This window comes from Arachis hypogaea, chromosome 18, assembly GCF_003086295.3.
Source record: "Arachis hypogaea cultivar Tifrunner chromosome 18, arahy.Tifrunner.gnm2.J5K5, whole genome shotgun sequence".
Taxonomy (NCBI): domain Eukaryota; kingdom Viridiplantae; phylum Streptophyta; class Magnoliopsida; order Fabales; family Fabaceae; genus Arachis; species Arachis hypogaea.
The window spans coordinates 98,996,738-99,020,286 of record NC_092053.1 but is presented as its reverse complement, the minus strand read 5'-3'; the positions used below and the strand labels follow the sequence as shown (position 1 = coordinate 99,020,286).

At 39.3% G+C, this 23,549-nt stretch overlaps 1 non-coding gene across 1 annotated transcript; it reads left to right on the top strand.

Moving 5' to 3' along the window:
• Positions 1–20,921: 20,921 nt before the first annotated feature.
• On the top strand, positions 20,922–21,029 carry LOC112774938 (small nucleolar RNA R71). Its single transcript, XR_003189391.1, has one exon. It is a non-coding gene; the product is annotated as a small nucleolar RNA R71 (small nucleolar RNA).
• Positions 21,030–23,549: the final 2,520 nt, after the last annotated feature.

The window sequence follows — 23,549 nt, the reverse complement described above, 5'->3', positions numbered from 1 at the left end:
GCGTGAGCGTAGTTTTCACTGGAAGGATGGAAGGTAGCCATTGACAACGGTGATCCACCAACACACAGCTTGCCATAGGAGGACGTGTGTGCGTGAATTAGAAGACAGAGGAAAGCAGAGATTCAGAAGACAAAGCACCTCCAAAACTCCAACATATTCTACATTACTGCACAACAAGTAACCTTTAATTTATGCTCTCTTGGTTATTCGCAATTCAACTGATAAACATAATTGACTTCCTGACTAAGATTTACAAGATAACCATAGATTGCTTCAAACCAACAATCTCCGTGGGATTCGACCCTTACTCACATAAGGTATTACTTGGACGACCCAGTGCACTTGCTGGTTAGTGGTACGCGTTGTGAAAAGTGTGATTCACAATTCGTGCACCAAGTTTTTGGCGCCGTTGCCGGGGATTGTTCGTGTTTGGACAACTGACGGATTATTTTGTTGCTTAGATTAGGAAAAATCTTTCTTTTTTTTGGTTTAGAGTCTTTTATTATTTATCCCTTGTTAAAATACTTTAAACTTATAGCTCAGTTATTTAGAACGTGGTGTTTATGTTCATGATAATTGGCTATCATATTTTTTTAAAAAAACCTTTTTCAAAAATAATTTTTCTATTAAATCCTGTGCCAAACTTTAAGTTTGGTGTTTTCAAAAATAATCTTTCTTAAAATTTTTGAAGGTCCCATAACTCATTTGGCTAGAGCGTTAATCTGTGTTCTTGGTAATTGGGTTAGAATCTTTTATACTCTTTTCAAAACCTTTTTTTTTAAAATATTTTTTTCTATTAAATCTTGTGCCAAACTTTAAGTTTGGTGTTTTCTTGTTGATTTCCCTTTGATTTTCAAAAATTTTGGTTTGGTTTTCTAAAAATTTTAAGTTTGGTGTTCTTCCTTCATGTTCTTGTGTTCTTGTGAGTCTTCAAAGTGTTCTTGAGTTTCCTTGTGTCTTGATCTTAAAATTTTTAAGTTTGGTGTTCCTTGGTGTTTTCCCTCCAAAATTTTCAAAAACAAGGAGCATTAGAACTAAAAATTTTAAATCTTGTACTATCTTATTGTTTTTCTCTCTCCTCACTAAATTCAAAAATATCTTTTCAAAATATCTCTTCTAACTTTCTAACTTCTTATCTTTTCAAAATTTGTTTCAACTAACTAACTAACTTTTTGTTTGTTTCTTAACTTTTTCAAAACTACCTAACTAACTCTCTCTCTCTAATTTTCAAAAATATCTTCCCTCTTTTTCAAAAATTTCCTTTTTTTTTACTAATTATTTTTAATATTTTTTTTTTACGAAAAAAAAAATTTATTTAACTTCAAAATCCAAATCCTTTTTAGTTATTTTATTTTATTTAAGTATTTACTTCTTATAAAATAAAATAAATAAAAAGGTAAATCAGTCCAAGTTATATCCATAGATCCATCATGGACATAAGTGGAAATGAACAGTCCAGGAGGACTCTGGGGTCATATTCTAACCCCTCTACTGCTTCATATGGGAGTAGCATCTGCATACCCTCCATTGGAGTCAGTAGCTTTGAGTTGAATCCTCAGCTCATTATCATGGTGCAGCAAAGTTGCCAGTATTCCGGTCTTCCACAGGAAGAACCTACAGAGTTTCTGGCACAATTTTTACAAATTGCTGACACAGTACATGATAAGGAAATAGATCAGGATGTCTACAGACTATTACTGTTTCCATTTGCTGTAAAAGATCAAGCCAAGAGGTGGTTAAATAACCAACCTAAGGCCAGCATAAGAACATGGAAACAGCTGACAGAAAAATTCCTGAATCAATATTTCCCTCCAAAAAGGATGACACAGCTAAGGCTGGACATCCAAGGCTTTAAACAAGGAGATAATGAATCTCTTTATGATGCCTGGGAGAGATACAGAGAGATGCTACGAAAATGCCCCTCTGAAATGTTTTCAGAGTGGGTTCAGTTAGACATCTTCTACTATGGGCTTGCAGAAGGAGCTCAGATGTCTTTAGATTACTCAGCTGGTGGATCTATCCATATGAGAAAGACAATTGAAGAAGCTCAAGAGCTCATTGATACAGTTGCCAGGAATCAGCATCTGTATCTAAGCAGCAACCCTTCCATGAATGAAGAGGTTAAAACAGTAACTGCTGAATTCAGTACTGTAAAACAAGCTGCTGAATTCAATCAGCAATTAGATTTTCTAACAAAACAGCTAGCTGAGTTCAAAGACAGGTTACAGGAGACAAGGATAGCTAATATACATATGGACGAACAGTTTAAGCAAACAAAGCAACAGCTATCAAAGCAAATAGCAGAAGAATGCCAAGCAGTTCAATTAAGAAGTGGGAAAACATTAAATACCCCACCTCAAGGCATCAAAAATTCAAGAAATGAGCGACCCACCAAAGATTCCCCTGAGGACAGTAAGAGCCCAGGGAAAAATCATTCTGGCACTAAAACGCCAGAAAATGGGTGGAAGGCTGGCGCTGAACGCCCAGACCATGCCCAAAACTGGCGTTCAGCGCCAGAAACAAGGCAGGATTGGTGTTCAACGCCAGAAATGGGCAAGAATCTGGCGTTGAACGCCCAAAGGGGGGCATAATCCAGCATTGAACGCCCAAAATGGGCACATTTCTGGCGTTCAGGCGCCAGGAACAGACAGTGAGTTGGCGTCTAACGTCACTCCAGCTTCTGACTCTGGTACTCAATTGCCAGTGAGGGATCAGACACACACAAGTGCTGATAACAACCCCTCTAAAAAGGCTTCTTTAACCACTAAGGTTGAGGAATATAAAGCCAAGATACCTTATCCTCAAAAACTCCGGAAAGAGGAGCAGGATAAGCAATTTTCTCGCTTTGCAGATTATCTAAGGACTCTTGAATTAAAGATTCCTTTTGCAGAGGCACTTGAGCAAATACCTTCTTATGCCAAGTTCATGAAAGAGATCTTGAGTCATAAAAAGGAGTGGAGAGAAACAGAAAGAGTTCTCCTCACTGAAGAATGCAGTGCAGTCATTCTGAAAAGCTTTCCTGAAAAGCTTAAAGACCCTGGGAGTTTTCTGATACCATGTATATTGGAAGGTGATTGCACCAAGACAGCCTTATGCGATCTTGGGGCAAGCATCAACCTAATACCTGCATCCACTATCAGGAAGCTTGGCTTAACTGAAGAAGTTAAACCAACCCGGATATGTCTCCAACTTGCTGATGGTTCCACTAAATACCCATCAGGCGTAATTGAGGACATGATTGTCAGAGTTGGGCCATTCGCCTTTCCCACTGACTTTGTTGTGCTGGAAATGGAGGAGCACAAGAGTGCCACTCTCATTCTAGGAAGACCCTTCCTAGCGACTGGACGATCCCTCATTGACGTCCAACAGGGGGAAATAACCCTGAGAGTCAACGATGACGAGTTCAAGTTGAACGCTGTCAAAGCCATGCAGCATCCAGACACATCAACAGACTGCATGAAAGTTGACCTTACTGACTCTTTGGTAGAAGAGATCAACATGGCTGAGAGTCTCGAATCAGAGTTGGAAGACATCTTTAAAGATGTTCAGCCTGATTTGGAGGATTCAGGGGACATGAAAGAGCCTCTGAACTTTCTTCTGAAAGAGGAAAAACCTCCTAAACCAGAGCTCAAGCCACTGCCACCATCCTTGAAATATACATTTCTAGGAGAAGGTGACACCTTTCCAGTGATCATAAGCTCTGCTTTAAATTCACAGGAAGAGGAAGCACTTATTCAAGTGCTAAGGACACACAAGACAGCTCTTGGGTGGTCCATAGGTGACCTTAAGGGCATAAGCCCAGCTAGATGCATGCACAAAATCCTACTGGAGGATAATGCCAAACCAGTGGTTCAACCACAGAGGCGGCTAAATCCAGCCATGAAGGAAGTGGTGCAGAAATAGGTCACCAAATTACTAGAGGCTGGGATTATTTATCCCATTTCTGATAGCCCCTGGGTGAGCCCTGTTCAAGTCGTCCCAAAAAAGGGAGGCATGACAGTGATTCATAATGAAAAAAATGAACTGGTTCCTACAAGAACAGTTATAGGGTGGCGCATGTGTATTGACTACAGAAGGCTCAATACAGCCACCAGAAAGGATCATTTTCCTTTACCATTCATAGACCAGATGCTAGAGAGACTAGCAGGTCATGATTATTACTGCTTTTTGGATGGCTACTCAGGCTATAACCAGATTGCAGTAGATCCCCAGGATCAAGAGAAAACAGCATTCACATGTCCATCCGGAGTGTTTGCTTATAGAAGGATGCCCTTTGGGCTATGCAATGCACCTGCAACCTTCCAGAGATGCATGCTCTCTATTTTCTCTGATATGGTGGAAAAATTTCTGGAAGTCTTCATGGATGACTTCTCAGTATATGGAGACTCATTCAGCTCCTGTCTTGATCACCTGAAACTTGTTCTGAAAAGATGCCAAGAAACCAACCTAGTTTTAAACTGGGAAAAGTGTCACTTCATGGTGACTGAAGGAATTATTCTTGGGCATAAAATCTCAAACAAGGGAATAGAGGTGGATCAAGCAAAAATAGAGGTAATTGAAAAATTACCACCACCTGCCAATGTTAAGGCAATCAGAAGCTTTCTGGGGCATGCAGGATTCTATAGGAGGTTTATAAAGGATTTTTCAAAAATCGCAAAACCTCTAAGCAATCTGCTAGCTGCTGACACGCCATTTGTGTTTGACACAGCATGCCTGCAGGCGTTTGAAACGCTGAAAGCTAAGCTGGTCATAGCACCAGTCATTTCTGCACCAGACTGGACATTGCCATTTGAGTTAATGTGTGATGCCAGTGATCATGCCATTGGTGCAGTATTGGGACAGAGGCATGACAAGCTTCTGCATGTCATTTATTATGCCAGTCGCGTTCTAAATGATGCCCAGAAAAATTACACAACCACAGAAAAAGAACTACTTGCAGTGGTTTACGCCATTGACAAGTTCAGATCATACTTAGTAGGATCAAAAGTGATTGTGTATACTGACCATGCTGCTCTTAAATATCTACTCACAAAGCAGGATTCAAAACCCAGGCTCATCAGATGGGTATTGCTTCTGCAAGAGTTTGATATAGAAATAAGAGACAGAAAAGGGACAGAGAACCAAGTGGCTGATCATCTGTCCCGGATAGAGCCAGTGAAAGGGACGTCCCTCCCCTTTCTTGAGATCTCTGAGACGTTCCCTGATGAGCATCTATTTGCCATTCAGGAAGCACCATGGTTTGCCGATATTGCAAACTATAAAGCTGCAAGGTTTATACCCAAGGAATACAATAGAATACAAAAGAAGAAATTAGTTACTGATGCAAAGTACTACTTGTGGGATGAACCCTATCTCTTTAAGAGATGTGCAGACGGAATTATCCGTAGGTGTGTCCCCAGAGAGGAAGCACAGAGAATCCTATGGCATTGCCACGGATCTCAATATGGAGGCCACTTCGGAGGTGAGCGAACAGCCACCAAGGTCCTCCAATGTGGCTTCTATTGGCCCACACTCTATAAAGATTCCCGAGAGTTTGTACGTAATTGTGATAGTTGCCAAAGAGCTGGTAATCTGCCTCATGGTTACGCCATGCCTCAACAAGGAATCTTTGAAATAGAGTTGTTTGATGTATGGGGAATTGACTTCATGGGACCTTTCCCACCATCATACTCAAAACACTTATATTCTGGTGGCAGTTGACTATGTATCAAAATGGGTTGAGGCTATTGCCACACCCACCAATGATACTAAAACAGTGCTGAAGTTCCTCCAGAAACATATCTTTAGCAGGTTTGGTGTCCCTAGAGTGTTAATCAGTGATGGGGGCACTCACTTCTGCAATAAACAGCTTTACTCTGCCATGGTTCGGTATGGAATTCGCCACAAGGTGGCCACTCCATATCATCCACAAACCAATGGGCAGGCTGAAGTCTCTAACGGAGAATTAAAGAGAATCCTGGAACGGACAGTAAATACCCGTAGAAAGGATTGGGCAAGGAGCTTGGATGATGCTCTGTGGGCTTACAGAACAGCATTCAAGACCCCTATAGGGACCTCTCCATACCAACTCGTGTATGGTAAGGCATGCCACTTGCCCATGGAACTGGAACATAAGGCCTACTGGGCAACCAGATTCCTAAACTTAGATGCCAAATTAGCAGGAGAAAAACGATTGCTCCAGCTAAATGAGCTAGAGGAATTCAGATTCACAGCTTTCGAAAATGCCAAGCTTTACAAAGAAAAATAAAAAAAATGGCATGACAGAAAGCTGTCATCTAGAATCTTTGAACCAGGACAGAAGGTCCTGTTGTTTAACTCTAGACTCAGGCTATTCCCCGGGAAACTGAAATCCCGGTGGAGGGGACCATACGTGATTACAAGTGTGTCACCATATGGTTACGTGGAGCTTCAAGATATTGATTCTGATAAGAAGTTCATTGTCAATGGACAAAGAATCAAGCATTATCTTGAACGCAACATCGAGCAAGAATGCTCAAGGCTGAAGCTAGATTAAAAGCTCAGCAAGGTCCAGCTAAAGAAAATAAAGAAGCGCTTTCTGGGAGGCAACCCAGCCATGAGGCATTAATCCTCTAAGCATTTTGCCCTATTTTTCTTTTTTATTTGTTTATATAAAGTTTACTGACACTAAGGTAAAGGATCAATTGCATAAGTTTACAGGGTTACAGAAGGAATTTGCACACAAAACAGAGATTGGAAGCTCAATGGCAAGAAAACGCCAGTAAAGGGGCATTTTGGGCGTTCAGCGCCCAAAATGGGCATCCACTGGGCGCTGAACGCCAGTAATGGCAGCAATTGGGCGTTCAACGCCAGAAATGGCCACCCACTGGGCGTTGAACGCCAGGAATGGCAGCAACTGGGCGCTGAATGCCCAGGAGATCAGCATTTGGGCGCTGAACGCCCAAAACAGGCAGAGTTTGGGCGTTCAAACGCCAGGAGGTCAGGGAGGAGCCAAATCCAGTAATCCCACACGTATTTCCATTCTAATTTATAATTTTATGATTCAATACATGATTTTATTTACATAAACATGTCAAAGAACCCTGATTTCTAAAAATCCTACTTTCAAAATATCAAATGTATCTTAATTCATAAGCACACACCCTCTTTGCAAATTCAATCCAACTCTTTTCAAATCTTTTCCAAAAACAAATCTATCTTTTTCACTCTAAAAATCTTATCAATATCTTTTTCAAATCCTCATATTATCTTTTTCAAAATCCAAAGTTATCTTTTTCAAAAATCTATCCTATCTTTTCAAAATCAAACTATATCTTCTACCTTATCTTTTTCAACTCAATCTTTTTATCTTATCTTTTACAATTTTTCGAAAACCCACCCCCCACCCCTTTAAAATTGGGTTCGGCCTCCCCCCTCCTCCATCAACAAGTGCACCTCGATCTCCTTCTATCCCTCTCCTTTCTTTTCTTTTGCTTGAGGACAAGCAAACCTCTAAGTTTGGTGTGTTTTTCCGAGATCACTGAGATCATGGCTCCCAAAGGAAAACAACCCACTCCAAGAGGCAAGAAAGAGAGCGTTCCAAAACCACTTTGGAATCAAGGGAAGTTCTTATCTAAAGAACATTCAGACCATTATCTTAAAGTAATGGGTCTGAGATCAGTGATCCCGGAAGTTAGATTCGATCTGAAAGAAGATGAATATCCGGAGATCCAGGAGCAAATTCGAATCAGGAACTGGGAAGTCCTAGCTAATCCTGAAATGAAAGTAGGAAGGAACATGGTCCAGGAGTTCTATGCTAATATGTGGCAGACTGACAAGCAAAGACTATCTGGAATTGCCTGCTATGAATTTCGGACCATGGTCAGGGGAAAGATTGTTCATACCACCCCTGACAAGATCAGAGAGATATTAAAGCTACCACAGCTAAAGGATGATCCAGACTCCTTCAACAGGAGGATGATGAGAGCAGACATTGGCCTGGATAAGATTCTAGAGGACATCTGTATCCCTGGAGCCAGGTGGACCACCAACACAAAGGGCGTCCCAAATCAACTCAAGAGGGAGGATCTCAAACCAGTTGCCAGAGGATGGCTGGACTTCATTGGGCGTTCTCTGTTGCCCACCAGCAACCGTTCTGAAGTCACAGTTAAAAGAGCAGTGATGATTCATTGCATCATGATGGGAAAGGAAGTGGAGGTTCATCAGCTGATTTCAACAGAGCTCTATAAGATTGCTAACAAAAATTCAAGAGAGGCCAGGTTGGCTTATCCAAGCGTGATTTCTCTGCTCTGCAAGGACGCTGGAGTCAAGATGGGAATAACTGAATATATCCTAATTGAAAAGTCAATCACCAAAGCATCAATGGAGAGACAACAAGCACAGGAGGAACATATCAAGAAGAGAGCACAGGAATTCCTCCCAGAGATTCCTCAAGCGAAATATTGGGAATATCTTGAGACGTCTGTCACCAAGATACAGGAAGCTATGGAGCAAATAATAAAACAACAGAAGGAACACAGTCAAATGCTGACCCATATGCTTAAAAAACAAGAGGAGCAGGGACGTGACTTAAGGGAACTGAAGCGCCAAAAGTCTTCTGTGATACCAAGCCTCCCAAGGATCAGAGGAACTCCCATACCCCCAGAATAAAGGTTGTTAATTTCCAATTTCTGCCTTAACTCTGTGACAGTGTCCTTATAAAAAGTTTACCTTAGAAGTCATATAATAGTAATTAGTATCTATTTGATTTTATCTCCAATTAAGCTATAGTTTATTTTTCTCATCATCATTAAACATGAATAAAATAGTAGATCTTTTGAATAAGAAGCAATAAAATTTCGAGTTTAAATAAAACAAATTCTAATTGGTTAAATGTGGTGGCAATGCTTTCTGTCTTCTGAATGAATGCTTGAACAGTACATATGTCTTTTGAATTTGTTGTTTAAGACTGTTAAATATGTTGGCTCTTGAAAGAATAATGAACATGAGACATGTTATTGATAATCTGAAAAATCATAAAAATGATTCTTGAAGCAAGAAAAAGCAGCAAAGAACAAAGCTTGCAGAAAAAAAAAAAGCAAGCAGAAAAAGCCAATAACCCTTAAAACCAAAAGGCAAGGGCAATTAAAAAGGATCCCAAGGCTTTGAGCATCAGTGGATAGGAGGGCCTAAAGGACTGAAATCCTGGTCTAAGCGGCTAAACCAAGCTGTCCCTAACCATGTGCTTGTGGCGTGCAGGTGTCAAGTGAAAACTTGAGACTGAGCGGTTAAAGTCAAGGTCCAAAGCAAAAAGAAGAGTGTGCTTAAGAACTCTAGACACCTCTAATTGGGGACTTTAGCAAAGCTGAGTCACAATCTGAAAAGGTTCACCCACTTATGTGTCTGTGGCATTTATGTATCCGGTAGTAATACTGGAAAACAAAGTGCTTAGGGCCACGGCCAAGACTCATAAAGAAGCTGTGTTCAAGAATCATCACACTGAACTAAGAGAATCAATAACACTATCTGAATTCTAAGTTCCTATAGAAGCCAATCACTCTGAGCTTAAATGGATAAAGTGAGATGCCAAAACTGTTAAGAAGCAAAAAGCTACTAGTCCCGCTCATCTAATTAGAATCTGAGCTTCATTCAAAAACTCTGAGATATTATTGCCTCTCAACCTATTAGTCTTCTATTTTATTTGTCTAGTTGCTTGAGGACAAGCAACAGTTTAAGTTTGGTGTTGTGATGAGCGGATATTTTATACGCTTTTTGGGGTTAATTTCATATAGTTTAGAGTATGTTTTAGTTAGTTTTTAGTCTATTTCTAGTAGTTTTTAGGAAAAATTCATATTTCTAGACTTTACTATGAGTTGTGTGTTTTTCTGTAATTTCAGGTATTTTTCTGGCTGAAATTGAAGGAGCTGAGCAAAAATCTGATTCAGGCTGAAAAAGGACTGCTGATGCTGTTGGATTCTGACCTCCCTGCACTCAAATTGGATTTTCTGGAGCTACAGAACTCGAAATGGCATGCTTCCAATTGCTTTGGAAAGTAGACATCCAGGGCTTTCCAGAAATATATAATAGTCTATACTTTGCACAAGGATAGACGACGTAAACTGGCGTTCAACGCCAGTCCTCTGCCCAATTCTGGCGTCCAGCGCCAGAAAAGGATCAAAAACTGGAGTTGAACGCCCAAACTGGCACAAAAACTGGCGTTCAACTCCACAAATGGCCTCTGCACGTGAATTGCTTAAAGTCTCAGCCCCAGCACACACCAAGTGGGCCCCAGCACACCAAGTGGGCCCCAGAAGTGGATCTCTGCATCATCCATCATAGTCCACGCATATTTTGTAACCCTAGGCTACTGGTTTAGTATTTAAACAACTTTTAGAGACTTATTTTGTATCTCATGACATTTTCAGATCTAAACTTTGTATTCTCTGACGGCATGAGTCTCTAAACCCCATTGTTGGGGGTGAGGAGCTCTGCTGTGTCTCGATGAATTAATGCAAGTATTTCTGTTTTCCATTCAAACACGCTTGTTCCTATCTAAGATGTTCATTCGCGCTTAACTGTGATGAAGGTGATGATCCGTGACATTCATCACCTTCCTCAAACCATGAACGTGTGCCTGACAACCACCTCCGTTCTATATCCGATTGAATGAGTATCTCTGAGATCTCTTAATCAGAATCTCCGTGGTATAAGCTAGAACTGATGGCGGCATTCATGAGAATCCGGAAAGTCTAAACCTTGTCTGTGGTATTTCGAGTAGGATTCAAGGATTGAATGACTGTGACGAGCTTCAAACTCCTGAAGGCTGGGCGTTAGTGACAGATGCAAAAGGATAGTAAATCCTATTCCAACCGGATCGAGAACCAACCGGTGATTAGCCGTGCTGTGACAGAGCGCGTGAGCGTAGTTTTCACTGGAAGGATGGAAGGTAGCCATTGACAACGGTGATCCACCAACACACAGCTTGCCATAGGAGGACGATCGTGCATGAATTAGAAGACAGAGGAAAGCAGAGATTCAGAAGACAAAGCACCTCCAAAACTCCAACATATTCTCCATTACTGCACAACAAGTAACCTTTAATTTATGCTCTCTTGGTTATTCGCAATTCAACTGATAAAAATAATTGACTTCCTGACTAAGATTTACAAGATAACCATAGATTGCTTCAAACCAACAATCTCCGTGGGATTCGACCCTTACTCACGTAAGGTATTACTTGGACGACCCAGTGCACTTGCTGGTTAGTGGTACGCGTTGTGAAAAGTGTGATTCACAATTCGTGCACCACTCTCAATTCGAGGCCATTGAGAAGTTTACAATCCATTGGGAGCGGTCGTTGAAGGTTCCAAGTCAATACAAGGTGACTATTTACCAAAGGATTTCCTCGCTTCATTGGGAGTTTCTCGAACGAGAACCCGTTGAAGTTAATGAGACTATGGTGTGGGAATTCTATGTGAACTACCAAGCTTGGGGAGCGAAGTCAGTCTTCCTTCGGGAAAAGATGTTGGATATATCCAATCAAGCTCTAGAAGCTATTCTGAGCATCCCCCAGATTCCAATTGAGAAGGACGAATATTTCAAGTAAAAGTGGATGTCTTTAAAGGAAGAGTATCTCTGACTCCCATTCTTGAGAGAATAGGCCATCTTGGTGCATCGTGGGTGTATAGCAAAGGGAGGAATTCTGTTCCCACTAGTATTGTATACTCCGATTTGAATGCTGAAGCTCGTATATGGCATCAGATTGTGGCGGACTACATCATCCCGAGCACCCACACTACCCATGTGAGATTTAGAACTGCTTTGCTACTGTGGGCTATTATGCAAGGGAAGCATATAGCCATCTTGCCTATATTGCGCAAATCAATTTGGAAATTGGTTGAGAAGAAGAATATCAACATTCCATTTTCATCGATGGTGATGCGCTTAGCAAACGCAGCGGGGGTAGAGAGGCGACCAATGGACATTATGTTCCGGGTTCCTGGAGGCAACAAGTTCATTCTGAGGGGAGATTTGGAAAGATCAACAAACAAGTCACCCTCCGAGAGGAAGACACCCACAGCACCACCATTAACACTACCAACTTCATCAACTGCTTTACCTTTTCTCCGACCTCTTCCGGATCTATTCCGAGACATCTTGCACGATATCCACCAAATGGAGCATTTGGAGCAAAAGCATTTCGAGTGGATAGCGGCAAAGTTAGAAGGAAGAGACCCCGTCCCAATTCCTAGAGCTTCATCCGAGCTAGCTGGGGAGGAGTATGATGCAGTTGACCATCCCATTTCTAAGCCCACCAGCTGAAGGTGGCCCCTCTTTATCCTTCTGGATCGTAAGCATGCACGGAGGACTGTGCACAAATTAAGTGTGAGGGAGGATAGATGACTTCAAGGGGGTAAAAGTTTCTCTTTAAAAGACACTTTGCAATGTTTCTTGTAGTACTTTTTCTTTATTTTGATTAATTTTTCTATTACATCTTGTTTGGTTTGTTATGAATATTTCTTTATCGTTTATGGATATTTAGTAGTTAATATTTGCATCTTGCATGATAGAATGAATAAGTTGGTGAAACACCAAGGAATTTCCATGAAACCTTTTTCTAAGGGCATACCATTGATTGAATTGAAGAAAAATTGTATTTACCAACTTGCTTGGAGTATTTTGTTTGTAGAACATGGAAAAAAGCTCGAACAACATGCCTTGTGAGATTTGAGCTTTAATAGATGGTTGCACTTTTCAACCATAATGTTGTTCTTGTGTGTGATTATACTCCTTTTTTATTGTGATCATTGATTTGCACGATTCTTTATGTCCTGTATTTGTGTTTGGATGCATTTAGCATGATTGAGGCCATCTTTGATGATAAACTCACTAACCTATATGGCCAACCTGTGCATTCACCTTTGTGAACCCCTTTGAGCCTATGAATCCCCTTCTGTTCTGATGATAACACATTACTCCCCTTAAGCAAAAAAAACCATTGATGTCCCTTAATTACTCTTTGATTAGCTTGGGGTGGATTAGTGTGTAAAGTCTAAGTGTGGGGAAATTTTGGGAAGCATTGGCGATAGAGGCATGAACTCATTATGAAAATTGTTGGCAATTAGGTAATGCTCATGCATTCCAATAATTAAAACATATGCATTCATAGTTCAAATAGTTCAATTTAAAAAAAAAAACTTGTGCATAACAAAGTATAAAATAAAAGAGTAAATAAAGGATGCATATGCCATGTTTGAAAAGAAAATGCATGAGTGAGGTGAGATAGAAAAAGGAAATGGGTAGAAAGGTTGCATTGTTATATGTTTATAGGTGATGTAGGATTAGGTGGACGCTCAAGCTAATCAAAGAACTAATTCTTTAAGTCCACTTGACCATAATTCATCCTACCTAAATCCTAGACCCATTACATCCCTCTAAAGACCTCATGATATTTGTTATTCATGCATTAAATACTAGTTGATTATTAGATGACTTGCAAATCTTTGAAAGCATGAAAAAAAAGGAGAATTGAGTGGTTAAACCCTAAACACTGAGCGAATTGAGTGGATACACATCCGGTGAGGGGTTCGATCGCTCAATTCTATATTCTTACGCCTCATATTGTATCTTCTTGCAAGTTGTTTAATTGGATAGTTTTAATAAACTCAATTCAATTCTTTGGACATTGATCTTAATACATGAACTCTTTGCATTAGCCCTAAAGCTTTCTTGTGATAGATTGGAATTTCGTGGTTTATTTCTACCAACTCTCATCGTAGTACATATTAGCGATTAGCCTTAGGATAGTTGCATGCATTTAAGTAGTATATAGCATAAGTCATTTTCCCTTCATCTATATCCTTTGTGTGTGGTTAGCATGAGGACATGCTAGTGTTTAAGTGTGGGGGGATTGATGAATCCATATTTGATGATGATTTTTGGTTAGAATTGAATGGATTTTCATCACATTAACTTACACTTATTCCCTTGAATAGCATGCTTTTGAACTCTCCTCCCAAATTGTGCTTGATTGTGAAAATATGTTATTTTGTGCCTAATTTAATCTATTTTATTCCATTTGTCTTCCATTCAATGCCTTGATATTGTTGGTGAGTGATTTCAGGTGTATAAGGTAGGAATGGGTTGGAGAAAATGGAAGAAGAGCATCCAAAGTGGAGGAAACAAGAAGAATCAAAGGAGATGAGCTGAGAGATGTGTGCGTACGCACGGCTACCTGAGCATACGCACAGCTGCCCAATCAGAGCGCGTGGATTATTTCGAGCGCGTCACGCGTCCAACCAAGCATCGCCTAGTGTGCGTGCGTACAGCTACTCGTGCTTACGCACAGGACGGGATTTTCGCCAAAGTGTGCGGACGCACACACCTGTGCGTCCGCACAGGTGTCCGCACATGACTTCTTTTAAATGGCACGTGACTCATGATTTTGAGGCTTGGGAGGCCCATTTCTGAAGTCTTTTAGCTCATATTGGAGGGGGAAATGAGAACAAAACATAGCATATCATTAGTATAGTTTAGGAGTAGTAGTAGGAAGTTTTTAGTTTAGGTTATTCTCTAAGTTTTTCATCTTCTCTATTAGGGTTTATATTAGGGTTTTACATTCAAGTGCCATTTCCATTTTTGATCTTGGATTTTGCTAGCTTTCATTGTAAGTATTCTCTTGTTATTACTCTTTATAGTTACATTGTCATTACTCTTTCTTCTAATTCAAGTTATAGTTCAATTTTACTTCTCTCTTGCAATTTCAATTTTTTGTTGATGAATTTGATGTTTGATGTTTGTTACATGCTTTCTTGTGTTATTCTTGTTGATTGAGATTAATTGTTGCTTTTAGTTTCAAGCCTCTTCTCATTTTTCCAATGTTTAAAGTTCTTTCCTACCAAGTGTTTGACAAAATGTCAAACATGATTTTAGGCTAAATTTTTTATTCTTGGCTTGGGTAAAGTGAGCAATTGGGTTTCTAGAGTTGGAATGTCCAATATTTAGTTTCAATTCTTGGATTGTTAATTGTTCTTGTTCCCACTAACGCTAAGTTGTTGCTAAGGCAATTAGCAAGCAATTTAGGATTTGTGGGTTAAGGACACTTATGCTCATGTAACTTACTTTCCGATGTGAGGGTTGATCAAGTGAGACTAATCTATCATAATTGTCATAGTTGTGGTTCCAACAAGGAAAGGACCCTTAGCTCACTCCAAGCCAAAACTCTTTTTATGCTTTCAATCTTTCATATCTTTATATGTTGATCTCTTTATTACTTTACTTGTTTATATTACATAATCGGTTCTTTAATTTCTTCATTAGTTCAATCATTACAAATTTGCATGTTCTTTTATTGCTTTATATGTTCATTTTTTCATTCACAACCCCTTGATCACTACAACCGGAATTGCACACTCATAGTTCTAAAGTGCTCCTAGGGAGACGACTCGGGAGTCTAATACTCTCGGTTTTGAATTGACTTTAACATTTGATCTTGGAAATTAATTGTTGGTCTAGACTATTGATGCACGAAATTGTGATCTCCAGGCTCGAACAAATCCTAGTAATGGCTCCAAAGCTTGGTGCTCTGATCTTAATTCATAATTGTCACAACTTCGATACAACTAACCAGCAAGTGCACTGGGTCGTCCAAGTAATACCTTACGTGAGTAAGGGTCGAATCCCACGGAGATTGTTGGTATGAAGCAAGCTATAGTCACCTTGTAAATCTCAGTCAGGCGGATATAAAATAATCATGGAGTTTTCGAATAATAAATAATAGAATAGGGATAGAGATACTTATGTAAATCATTGGTAGGAATTTCAGATAAGCGAATGGAGATGCTTTTCGTTCCTCTGAACCTCTGCTTTCCTACTATCTTCATCCAATCAATCTTACTCCTTTCCATGGCTGGCTTTATGTGATACGTCACCACTGTCAATGGCTACTTTCGGTCATCTCTCGGGAAAATGATCCAATGCCCTGTCACGGCACGGCTAATCGTCTGGAGGCATCACCCTTGCTAATGGCTTCATCTTATCCTCTCAGTGAATAATATGCTCACGCACCCTGTCACGGCACGGCTATTCATCTGTCGGTTCTCGATCATGCTGGAATAGGATTTACTATCCTTTTGCGTCTGTCACTAACGCCCTGCAATCGCGAGTTCGGAGCTCGTCACAGTCATTCAATCATTGAATCCTACTCGGAATACCACAGACAAGGTTTAGACCTTCCAGATTCTCTTGAATGCCGCCATCATTCTAGCTTACGCCACGAAGATTCTGGTTAGGAGATCTAAGAGATACTCATTCTAGCTTAATTCATGTAGAACAGAAGTGTTTGTCAGGCACGCGTTCATAAGGGGGAAGGATGATGAGCGTCACACATAATCATCACCTTCATCACGTTCTTGGGTGCGAATGGATATCTTAGAAGCGAAATAAGAAGAATTGAATAGAAAACAGTAGTACTTTGCATTAATCTTTGAGGAACAGCAGAGCTCCACACCTTAATCTATGGAGTGCAGAAACTCTACCGTATGAAAATACATAAGTGAAGGTCCAGGCATGGCCGTGTGGCCAGCCCCCATGGTCTAAGAACAATGCGTTCAAAGATGCCTAATACAATAGTAAAAGGTCCTATTTATAATAAACTAGCTACTAGGGTTTACATGAGTAAGTAATTGATGTATAAATCCACTTCCTGGGCCCCCTTGGTGTGTGTTTGGGCTGAGCCTGAGTGTTGCACGTGTAGAGGTCCTTCTTGGAGTTGAACGCCAGCTTTTGTGCTAGTTTGGGCGTTCAACTCTGGTTTTGGCTCCTTTTCTGGCGCTGGACGCCAGATTTGGGTAGAAAGCTGGCGTTGAACGCCGGTTTACGTCGTCAATGCTTGGCCAAAGTATGGACTATTATATATTTCTGGAAAGCCCTGGATGTCTACTTTCCAACGCAATTGGAAGCGCGCCATTTCGAGTTCTGTAGCTCTAGAAAATCCACTTTGAGTGCAGGGAGGTCAGAATCCAACAGCATCAGCAGTCCTTTTTCAACCTCTGAATCTGATTTCTGCTCAAGTCCCTCAATTTCAGCCAGAAAATATCTGAAATCACAAAAAAGCACACAAACTCATAGTAAAGTCTAGAAATGTGAATTTAACATAAAAACCAATGAAAACATCCCTAAAAGTAACTAGATCCTACTAAAAACATACTAAAAACAATGTCAAAAAGTGTATAAATTATCCGCTCATCACAACACCAAACTTAAATTGTTGCTTGTCCCCAAGCAACTGAAAATCAAATAGGATAAAAAGAAGAGAATATACTATAAATTCCAAACTATCAATGAAACATAGCTTCAATCATATGAGCGGGACTTATAGCTTTTTGCCTCTTGAATAGTTTTGGCATCTCACTTTATCCATTGGGGTTCAGAATGATTGGCATCTATAGGAACTTCAGATTTCGAATAGTGTTATTGACTCTCCTAGTTTAGTATGATGATTCTTGAACACATCTTCTTTATGAGTCTTGGCCGTGGCCCTAAGCACTTTGTTTTCCAGTATTACCACCGGATACATCAATGCCACAGACACATAATTGGGTGAACCTTTTCAGATTGTGACTCAGCTTTGCTAGAGTCCCCAATTAGAGGTGTCCAGGGTTCTTAAGCACACTCTTTGTTTTTGCTTTGGACCTTGACTTTAACCGCTCAGTCTCAAGTTTTCACTTGACACCTACACGCCACAAGCACATGGTTAGGGACAGCTTGGTTTAGCCGCTTAGACCAGGATTTTATTCCTTTAGGCCCTCCTATCCACTGATGCTCAAAGCCTTGGGATCCTTTTTATTTACCCTTGCCTTTTGGTTTTAAGGGTTATTGGCTTTTTCTGCTTGCTTTTTCTTTTTCTTTCTATTTTTTTTTTCGCCTATTATTTTTTTTTTTTCTGCAAGCTTTGTTCTTTGCTGCTTTTTCTTGCTTCAAGAATCATTTTTATGATTTTTCAGATTATCAAATAACATGTCTCCTAGTCATTATTCTTTCAAGAGCCAACATATTTAACATTCTTAAACAACAATTTCAAAAGACATATGCACTGTTCAAGCATTCATTCAGAAAACAAGAAGCATTGTCACCACATCAATTTAATTAAGCTAAGTTCAAGGATAAATTCGAAACTCATGTACTTCTTGTTCTTTTGAATTAAAACTTTTTTTTCATTTAAGAGAGGTGATGGATTCATAGGACATTTATGACTTTAAGACAAAGTTACTAACTACTAATGATCATGTAATGAAGACACAAACATAGATAAGCACACAACATAGAAAACGAAAAACAGAAGAAATAAGAACAAGGAATGAATCCACCTTAGTGATGGTGGCGTTTCCTTCTTGAGGAACAAATGATGTCCTTGAGCTCTTCTATGTCTCTTCCTTGTCTTTGTTGCTCCTCCTTCATTGATTTTAGATCTTTTCTGATTTCATGAAGGATGATGGAGTGCTCTTGATGTTCCACCCTTAGTTGCTTCCAATAATTGTGTGGAAGAAAATGTATCCCCTGAGGTATCTCAGGGATCTCTTGGTTTGCAGTCAAATGTTCTACCACTGAGCTATAGACCCTTGATGGAAGCTTTTGTCTTCCCTTTCCTCATTCTAGAGGCTTCTCTGGCCTTAGGTGCCATCAATGGTTATGAAAAAAAAACAAAAAAGCTATGCTTTTTACCACACCAAACTTAGAATGTTGCTCGCCCTTGAGCAAAAGAAAAAGGAATAGAAGAAGAAGAAGATATGGAGGAGATGGAGGGATGTGTGTATGGATGTGAGTGGTGGATGAAAAACAGAAGGGATGGTCATGGATGGAGAGATAGAGGGTGTGGTGGGTGGGGATCCTGTGGTGTCCACAGATCCGGAGGTGTCAAGGATTTACATCCCTGCACCCATTAGGCATGTAAAATGCCCTTGCACACAACTCTGGGCGTTCAGCGCCAGGTTGGTGCCCATTTTGGGCGTTCAACGCCCATTTGCTGCCATTTCTGGCGTTGAACGCCAGAACCATGCTTGTTCTGGGCGTTCAGCGCCAGGATGCTCCCATTCTGGGCGTTCAGCGCCAAAACTATGCTCTGTTCTGGCGTTTGAACGCCAGGCAGATGCTCCTCCAGGGTGTGATTTTTCTTCTGCTGTTTTTGATTCCGTTTTCAATTTTTATATTTATCTTGTGACTCCACATGATCATGAACCTAAGAAAACATGAAAAATAATAAAAATAAGAATTAGATAAACATTGGGTTGCCTCCCAACAAGCGCTTCTTTAATGTCAATAGCTTGACAGTGGGCTCTCATGGAGCCTCACGGATGTGCAGAGCTTTGTTGAGACTCTTCAACACCAAACTTAGAGTTTAACTGTGGGGGCTCTGGTTGACTCTGCTTGGAGAGAAGCTTTTTCTGCTTCCTCTCCATGGTTGCAGAGGGAGATCCTTGAGTTTTAAACACAAGGGAGTTCTCATTCCATTGAAGGAATATTTCACCTCTGTCAACATCAATCACAGCTCTTGCTGTAGCCAGGAAAGGTCTTCCTAGGATGATGGATTCATCCTCTTCCTTTCCAGTATCCAGGACTATGAAATCAGCAGGGATGTAAAGGCCTTCAACCTTTACTAACACATACTCTACTTGTCCATAAGCCTGTTTTCTTGAGCTGTCTGCCATCTCTAATTAGATTTTAGCAGCTTGCACCCCATAGATTCCCAATTTCTCTATTACAGAGAGGGGCATGAGGTTTATACCTGAACCAAGGTCACACAGAGCTTTAAAGATCATGGTGCCTATGGTACAGGGTATTATGAACTTTCCAAGATCCTGTCTCTTCTGAGGCAATGTCAGTTGATCCAGATCACTTAGTTCATTGATGAACAAGGGAGGTTCAACTTCCCAAGCATCAATGCCAAACAATTTGGCATTCAGCTTCATGATTGCACTAAGAAACTTGGCAGTTTGCTCTTCAGTGACATCCTCATTCTCTTCAGAAGAGGAATACTCATCAGAGCTCATGAAGGGCATAAGGAGGTTCAATGGAATCTCTATGGTCTATAGATGAGCCTCATAGTCCTTTGGTTCCCCAGAGGGAAGCTCCTTATTGATCACTAGACGTCCCTGGAGGTATTCTTCCTTGGGATTCACGTCCTCTCCTCTCCTCACAGGTTCGGCCATGGCGCTTATGTCAATGGCCTTGCACTCTCCTTTTGGATTCTCTTCTGTATTGCTTGGGAGAGTACTAGGAGGGATTTCAGTGATCCTTTTACTCAGCTGGCCCACTTGTGCTTCCAGATTTCTAATGGAAGATCTTGTTTCATTCATGAAACTTACAGTGGCCTTAGATAGATCAGAGACTAGATTTGCTAAATTAGAAGCATTTTGTTCAGAGTTCTCTGTCTGTTGCTGAGTTGATGATGGAAAAGGCTTGCTATTGCTAAACCTGTTTCTTCCACCATTATTAAAGCCTTGTTGAGGCTTTTGATCCTTCCATGAGAAATTTGGATGATTTCTCCATGTTGAGTTATAGGTGTTTCCATAAGGTTCACCTACGTAATTTACCTCTGCTATTGCAGGGTTCTCAGGATCATAAACTTCTTCTTCAGAAGAAGCCTCTTGAGTACTGTTGGATGCAGCTTGCATTCCATGCAGACTCTGTGAGATCATATTGACTTGCTGAGTCAATATTTTATTCTGAGCCAATATGGCATTCAGAGTATCAACCTCAAGAACTCCCTTCTTTATAGGCGTCCCATTGTTCACAGGATTCCTTTCAGAAGTGTACATGAACTGGTTATTAGCAACCATGTCAATGAGTTCTTGAGCTTCTGCAGGCGTTTTCTTTAGGTGAATGGATCCACCTGCAGAGGTATCCAATGACATCTTAGATAACTCAGACAGACCATCATAGAATATATCCAAGATAGTCCATTCTGAAAGCATGTCAGAAGGACACTTTTTGGTCAACTATTTGTATCTTTCCCAAGCTTCATAGAGGGATTCGCCTTCTTTCTGTCTGAAGGTTTGAACATCATCTCTAAGCTTGCTCAGCTTTTGAGGAGGAAAGTACTTGGCTAAGAAAGCCGTGACCAGCTTATCCCAAGAGTTCAGGCTGTCTTTAGGTTGAGAATCCAACCATAATCTAGCTCTGTCTCTTACAGCAAAAGGGAAAAGCATGAGCCTGTAGACTTCAGGATCTACTCTGTTAGTCTTAACAGTATCACATATCTGCAAGAATTCAGTTAAGAACTGAAAAGGATCTTCAGATGGAAGTCCATGAAACTTGCAGTTCTGCTGCATCAGAGAAACTAATTGAGGTTTCAGCTCAAAATTGTTTGCTCCAATGGCAGGAATGGAGATGCTTCTTCCATGTAAATTGGAATGAGGTGCAGTAAAGTCACCAAGCATCTTCCTTACATTATTATTATTTTCGGCTGCCATCTCCTCTGCCTGTTCGAAAATTTCTGAAAGGTTATCTCTGTATTGTTGTATTTTAGCTTCTCTTAATTTTCTCTTCAGAGTCCTTTCAGGTTCTGGATCTGCTTCCACAAGAATGTTCTTATCCTTGCTCCTGCTCATATGACAAGGAAGAATGGGCAGAAAAATGATAATAATAATAATAGAGATTCTCTTTACCATAGTATAAAGGTTCCCTTATGTAAGTGGAAGAAGAGGGGGAGACAAAGAATGTAATGTAAAGGAAGAAGCACAACTGTACGAATGGAAGAGATGTGAGATGAGATGTTAGGATATGAATGAATAAATAGAGTAAGATGGGGGAGGGAAATTTTTCGAAAATTATTTTGAAAAAGAGTTAGTGATTTTTGAAAATAGTTTTTGAAAAATGTTTAGTAATTTTTTTTTTCAAAAATTTTTTTGAAATCGAAAATAAAAATTAAAAATAATTAGTTAATTAAAAAGAAATTTTGAAAAAAAGGGGAAGATATTTTCGAAAATAGAGAGAGAGAGAGAGTTAGTTAGGTAGTTTTGAAAAAGTTAAGAAACAAACAAAAAGTTAGTTAGTTAGTTGAAACAAATTTTGAAAAGATAGGAAGTTAGGAGGTTAGAAAAGATATTTTTGAAAAAGATAAGATGAGAAGATATTTTTGAAAAGATATGATAGAAATTAGTTTTTGAAAAAGATTTGATTTTTAAAATCACAATTAATGACTTGATTCATAAGAAATCACAAGATATGATTCTAGAACTCAAAGTTTGAATCTTTCTTAACAAGCAAGTAACAAACTTCAAATTTTTGAATCAAAACATTAATTAATTATGTTATTTTCGAAAATTTGGTATAAAAATAAGAAAAAGATTTTTGAAAAATATTTTTGGAATTTTCGAAAATAACTAAGAATTTTGAAAAAGATTTGATTTTTGAAAAAGATTTTGAAAAAGATAAGATTTTCAAATTGAAAATTTGATTTGACTCATGAGAAACAATTTGATTTTAAAAATTTTTGAAAAAGTCAATCCAAATTTTTGAATTTGATGAGAGAAAAGAGGAAAGATATTTTTTTTATTTTTGAATTTTTATGATGCAAGAGAAAAACACTAAAAAGATGCAATGCATGAAATTTTTAGATCAAAACAATGAATGCATGCAAGAATGCTATGAATGTCAAGATGAACACCAAGAACACTTTGAATGTCAAGATGAACATCATAGACACAATTTTGAAAAAAATTTTAATGCAAAGAAAACATGCAAGACACCAAACTTAGAATTCTTTAATGCTTAGACACTAAGAATTCAAGAATGCATATGATAAACATGAAAAGACACAAAACAAAAAATCATCAAGATCAAACAAGAAGACTTACCAAGAACAACTTGAAGATCATGAAGAACACTATGAATGCATGATATTTTCGAAAAAATGCAAGATGTATATGCAAGTGACACCAAACTTATGATATGACTCAAGACTCAAACAAGAAACAGAAAATATTTTTGATTTTTATGATTTTCTAATTTTTTGGATTTTTTTTTTTTCGAAAATTATATGAAAAAGAAAAATAAAGATTCCAAAATTTTTAATATGAATTCCAGGAATCTTGCCATGTTAGTCTAAAGCTTCAGTCCAGGAATTAGACATGGCTCACTAGCCAGCCAAGCTTTCAATGAAAGCTCCGGTCCAAAACACTAGACATGGCCAATGGCCAGCCAAGCTTCAGCATGCAACATAAGAGAATATACTGCTCATTACTTATCCAAGTAACTTGCCTCTATGTTGATGGTTTGGAAGCCTCAGTCCAAAAGAATTTAGACATGGCTTTACAGCCAGCCAGGCTTCGCATGCTTCATGAAACACTAGAATTCATTCTTAAAAAATTTTGAAGCCATAGAATAATTTATTTTTGAAAATATTTTTATATTATTTTCGAAAACAGATGAAAAAATTTTAGAAATATTTTTGAAAAAAATTTTTGAAAATAAAATAAAATAAAAAGAAAATTACCTAATCTGAGCAACAAGATGAACCGTCAGTTGTCCAAACTCAAACAATCCCCGGCAACGGCGCCAAAAACTTGGTGTTGTTGCCGGATCAAAAGGGAATC